This window comes from Anas platyrhynchos, chromosome 6 (assembly GCF_047663525.1).
Source record: "Anas platyrhynchos isolate ZD024472 breed Pekin duck chromosome 6, IASCAAS_PekinDuck_T2T, whole genome shotgun sequence".
Classification (NCBI taxonomy): domain Eukaryota; kingdom Metazoa; phylum Chordata; class Aves; order Anseriformes; family Anatidae; genus Anas; species Anas platyrhynchos.
The window spans coordinates 29,818,057-29,823,857 of record NC_092592.1 but is presented as its reverse complement, the minus strand read 5'-3'; the positions used below and the strand labels follow the sequence as shown (position 1 = coordinate 29,823,857).

The window sequence follows — 5,801 nt, the reverse complement described above, 5'->3', positions numbered from 1 at the left end:
GATCTTCCCTGGTTCTTCTGCTGGCATCCCATCGTTCAGAATCAACAAGTCTAACTTCATCATAAATTGCTTTAATGAATGTAGCTACAGATACATTAGACATGGACTCAATGGCTCCCTAATTTGCATGCCAAGAAAGCAGTGATAAAACACTTTCTGCACTTGCATGTTTTGTGATTTAGTGTCTGCAAAGTGCTTTATGATCTGAGGTGCTGTGCTGCTGTTTCTGCAAAGTGCTGCTGCAAACAGAAAATGGCACGGTTCTGTTCCAATCGCTCAGGGACAAGAGAATAGCTGTAACTGCATCTTTGTGCACACAGAGCATCATGCAACAACCTTCCCATATGGGAGGTTTCCAGCGTTAATAAGTCATTACTTGAAAAGAGTTTTGCCTTCCTGTTTCTTTCTTTAGCCCGGCTTCTCCCACCTGTCTGAAAATATCACCTCAATGCCAGTCTAAAATCTGGATATCATCAAAGGGTTGCTTCACTAAATGAATATAATCATCACCAATATCACAATGATCCAAGCAGGACTTGAACTTAATATTGTGCTGAAATACCTATTTTTGGTATGTATGCCATGGATGAAAGGGTTCATTTCTGTAGAATCGAGAGATTTTTAATCTTCCAAAGGAAAAGATGAACCTTTTATTTTAAAATAAATGTTATGCAGCATTGTCTTCTGGACAATTGCCATTCTCTCATACATACAGATGGTTAAATGTTTGAAAGAACATATTCATTTTTCCTTGCTGCTTCAGACAAGTTGATAGGAAATTTAACATAGGTGTGCAGAAACAAGAAAAACTTAAAGTTACTTTGGAACAAAGTCTAATTAAAAGGGAAAAATAACCCATCCCTGGAATAGTTGCCTGTTTCAGGTCCAAGTTTTGGTGAACATAGGTCTGAAATATTGTTATTTTTAATTTATTTTGCGGTGAATCTACCAAGTTTGAATTTACAAAGCTAATACTTAGAAAAAAACTCACCACTTAAATTGTGATGGAAAAAAATAGGGGTAGGAAAAATTCCTTTTTGACATGGGTCAGACTTATCCTTCAGGCTTGGTTTATGTTTTCCTATAAATAAGTAAATAAATAAGGAACCAAAAGGAATGAAAGATCAAATCATTCCATTTAAAATGCCACAGATATAATGTTTTGGCCCCGTTTTCTGATTTTATTTCAGTTTTTGAAGTTCTTTCAGTTCTGACATAAGAGGCAGCATGTTTCAATGAAGTGGTTTACATATAGCAAATTAGCATTTTCCAATGGGAATAAAGTCTCTATCACTTCTCTTTGGAGATGAGTCATTACCATAATATGACTGCTGTCTTAGCTAGCACTGGGGACAGAGACAACTGCCACTAGACGAAGTCATAAGGCCCTACAGTAAGAACTGAAGTGCTGGGTACAGTAAGTTCTGGTTAGAATAGCTTTCCTATATCTTGTCTTGGGAATGTCAAGAAGTGATAAGTGATATAGTGATCTTGTAACAATGCAGTTGTGTTATTCCAAGATGATGAAAGGAAAGGGTTTTGTTATGGTGTGTTTGTTTTTTTTTTTTTTTTTTAAATCACAAGGGTTGGTTGAGAGAGCATTATGGCTGAAACAAGGTTTGCTTCATCTCAGAATAATTCAATCTGGAAAAAAAAAAAAGAAGAAAAAAAAGAAAGAAAGACTTACCAGGATGTATGAACATATTAACAGTTTTACTACTCACTGATGAAGAAAAACATCATCAAGGCTTTTCACTTCCTTTCAGAGGATAAAAAGCAATGCAAGTTGCAGAAAAAAAATAAAATAAAAAATAATAATAATAATTCGGCCTGTGACAGCCAGATATTGGTAGTAACTTCCAACCTTGTAACTATAAGTCGGAACAAAAACTTGGTGGTGATATTGTTAACATACTGGGATTGGACTAGATGATCTTAGAATCATTTAGGTTGGAAAAGACCTCTGTGATTCTCTGTTACTAGTTTAAACCCTTTATAACAGTCTTTGCTTGGTACAGGGTGCTAGGAACACACAAATCTGACTGGCAAAAGTGTGAGAGGAATCAATCAGCCATAAGAACTCTTTGCTGTCCATTGCCAGTGGTGCAGTAAGAATAAGTGTTTGCTGTAAGAACAACTCCTTAAAATATTAAGCTACCTTGAAGGGAGCTGATCAGTTTTCATGGCATCAGGTTGTATTGCACAACACTATTGTCCCACTGTGCAGACATCTTGTGCTCCAAAAGTGCAAATTATAACTGCAACTGCAAGCATGGACTAAGCCTTTAATTCTGCCACTGTAATTTTTTCCTATTCATCTCCCTTTGGACACACCATTTCATTAGGATTAGCAGATCTGGGTAGTGGAAGAAGCAGCTTTGGGATTTGGATCTCAAGATGTTCTTTGCTTGTGGCTCTCTACTGCTTTGCCAGCTGTGCAACGGGGTAGTCAAGTGTCTTTTAATTCTGGCAATGGAGAGACAAACAAAGAGAAAATTGCAAATCAATCTGGAGTAAGCATATGGGTCAGTTCATGGATTCTTTGTTTATTTGGTTGCTAATGTAGTCTGGGAGATAACGTAGAGTCTGACTTCCTTTGAGCATGACCTGTGTCAGGGAAGCTTTACTTACACAAAGGTAAACAAACCAGCAATCCTCTTTCTGAAGTAGCTTGACTTTAAAAGAATTGAAAGAAAACATTCTTATCAACTCTTAGTTCAGATTTCCTAATAGCTTTTCCTTGAAGGATGATTTCCTAGTGAGGAAGTTTTCCTGGGCTTTGTATCAGGTCATGCCTTTCAGTTCATTATTATTCACAGATTCTTCCCCATAATGGATATCAAAATACCAGACTGCTTTGGAAAAGCCAACCTTCTCCACTGCATGAACTTTCTGTTCCCAGTTACACACCACTGCCTGTAAGAGTTGAAAGGAATACAAGTTTCCAATATCAGCCATGCACAAGGATACCAGAGCCAACTCTGGTGTAGTTCATTGCATGCCCACTTTGTACAGTCTGTAACTGTACTGTCCTGTTATATGTATTGTGCAATGGATAACGGTTATCTTTGGAGAAATCATCATATTTAATAAGCAGCTGGATTTTACTGGTACATCTTACATGTTTGCATATCCATATATGTGTGCGCATTTCTTTAAGAAACAAATAGTTCTTCCTTGTGATTTCAGTTCAGATTTATAATTATTGTGAATAACTAAGGATGCCAGTAATTTTACAAGAGGAACTTGATATTATGAGATCTGTAGTATGAGGTTTTTCTCCATATAAGTGTGGAAAAGGATGTGCTTTTTCATCTCACCTTGAATTTTCCTCCCCAATAACAGCAACAAACCGTACCGTTGAAGGATCCATCACGCATTCATCACTGCTTTCTCTTGCACCATGAAGCTTTGCAGACTTCAGCCAGTGACACAGTTCCAGCCTCATGGGTTCTGTTACTCACACACAACAGGAACAAGAACCTTAGGCAGAGGAGTTGTTGGGTCAGAGCTAGGATGAGCAGATCATTCATGAGACTCTGCGGGCACCAGCTTTCCCTCCCAGCTCTGCTGGTACTCTGCCTGTTACCACCTTGACTTCCTGGCTAGCACATGCTAATGATGACATTTACTCCTGTCTGTTTGGGCAGAGAGATGCAGCAGCAGAGCTGTTGCTAGGACTTCCTGTGAATTTAATAGCACAAGGTCAAGTTCAGCTGTGGCCTTGAGACATAGCTGATCCCTTTCTTCTCCTCTCTTCCCTCTTTCAACCAGCCACTTGGGCCATGAAGGGGATAAGACACAGGGATGCTGGCTACAAAAAAAAGGCAGGCTACCTCCAGGCAAACATTATCTTTCAAAAAAAAATGTATATATTTTTAAATGCATCTTTGATAGCATTTTTATATGGATGTGGTTTGTTTTTTTTTTATTTTGATAATACTTTTTTTATTATCTGTGTGGAAAGGATCTTTACCTTAGCCTGGCCTGCTAGCATAAGTCAGCAGCAGAGACAGAGACCAATCCTGTTCCCCTCAGTGTCCCATTCCTCCCGCAGCACCTCTCTGCATTGATTCGCAGTCTGCCCTTCTCTAGTTCAGAACAGCCAGAGCTGCATCAAACCTTTGTTTCTGCCTGTGGCGATATTTCTGCAGGCTTTGATCTTGCATCACACATACACAAAGGTCGGACAGCAGAGCACCAAACCGTTGCAAAGCTCAAGGGTGCTGCGGGAGTCAGCACCGACAGGCCAGCCTGCTGCAGGACAGCCCCAGTGCCACAGCACAAGGGGAGAGTTATACTGATGAATATTATTTTGTTCAGAGCTAAAAGCCAGCTTCTGGCTGCTAGCAAATGTTGCAAAACCCCAATGTTTTCTTTCATCAGAGAAGATATGTAGAAATTTCTACATCCCAGATGTATGCACTACCTATTTTTTGATGAGTTTACAGAACAGCGGCAACCTTACATGTGGCTATGTATCAGAGATCCTTCTGTTCTGCCCCATAGTCTTAGATTCAGCAACTAAACACCTTGTGCTAAAGCATTAGGGGCATATAAATCCTTCTTCCAGATTGGCTCCAAAGTTGTAACTCCAAACCTTTGGATCTAAAAGTTTAGGCCACTGACTCTGTGACAAAAAGGCCAGTCACTAACACTTTACCAATGGTGGAAGTGGAGCAAGGATATCGCACTCAGCTGTAAATGCTGACAGTAATTATCCATTGGAGGGAGACAAAGAGCTTTATTTATTGCACTTCACTATGGTTGTGCAGTGACAGTTACTCATATTTTCCAGCTGCTCAATCCAGATGTTGCTTTATTTAGAAATGAGTAAAGCAACTTCAGCCACCATGGGGTTGGGATAACTGCAGGGATGATCCTCACTCCACAGGATGTAGTAGAAGCACCAACTAACATATATATATATTGACTACAGAAGCGTGACATAAGGACACCTCCAGACACAAAGGGCTGGCTTTAGCCCTCTGTGGTATGTCAGAGAACCAGGGAAGTCTCAAACAACAGACATTGTGGCTCAATGTCCCTATTTTGCCATACAAGTTTAACTAAAGCTCTCAGGTCATGTGTTTTATTAATCATAATAAACAGAAGCTTGTCCAAACAGAAGCTGACAGTCCCTCCTCCCCCCCCCCCCAGCACATTTCGCAGATCTGTTGCACAAGGAGAAGGAGGAAAGAGATTCTTAATGAACTCACCATTCTTGTCCCTTGTGTACCTCACCAAAAGGAAAACCACACTATGATTCCCAACATGCCAGCACCTTGTCGTCTAAAGCTTTTCTTCTGTGCATCTATTTTCCTGACTGCTATTCCAGGAGCAAAGAATTCACAAGAAGGGAGAAAGAGATACCATACATCAACTGACCTGAAATCTCAGTTCCTATCATTGGGAAATGACAGATCTTCACTTCCGTGAGACTATTATCAGATAGGCAATCAGAGATTAGCTTATGCTGCTCAGCTGAGTCTGCTCTCACCTGAAGCTTGTCTAGGCAGGCAATATAGTAAAAGGTGATTATATGCAGGTGCAAACAGCTAAGGTGGTTAGAAATACCTTTGACCAAAGAGAATGCATTAGGGGAATTCAGGTCTGTGTTCACTTACACATATAGCTGTCTTTTAAGCATTATTACTTCATAATTTTCTGTGATTATTTTCCTAAAGATTCATTCAGCTAGTGATATGCAGTAAAAAGCAAATGACCCATTCAGATTCATTGTAATTCTTTCTATCAAATCTGTGAAACAGACTGTGGAAGAAGTGTATGCAGGGGGATAC

At 39.7% G+C, this 5,801-nt stretch overlaps 1 long non-coding RNA gene across 1 annotated transcript; it reads right to left on the bottom strand.

Annotated features, from left to right (window-relative positions):
• Nucleotides 1-237: 237 nt before the first annotated feature.
• On the bottom strand, nt 238-5,430 carry LOC106017633 (uncharacterized). Its single transcript, XR_001191193.5, has 3 exons — nt 5,220-5,430; nt 3,321-3,453; nt 238-1,644 (listed from the first exon to the last, which is right to left on the bottom strand). It is a non-coding gene; the product is annotated as an uncharacterized lncRNA (long non-coding RNA).
• Nucleotides 5,431-5,801: the final 371 nt, after the last annotated feature.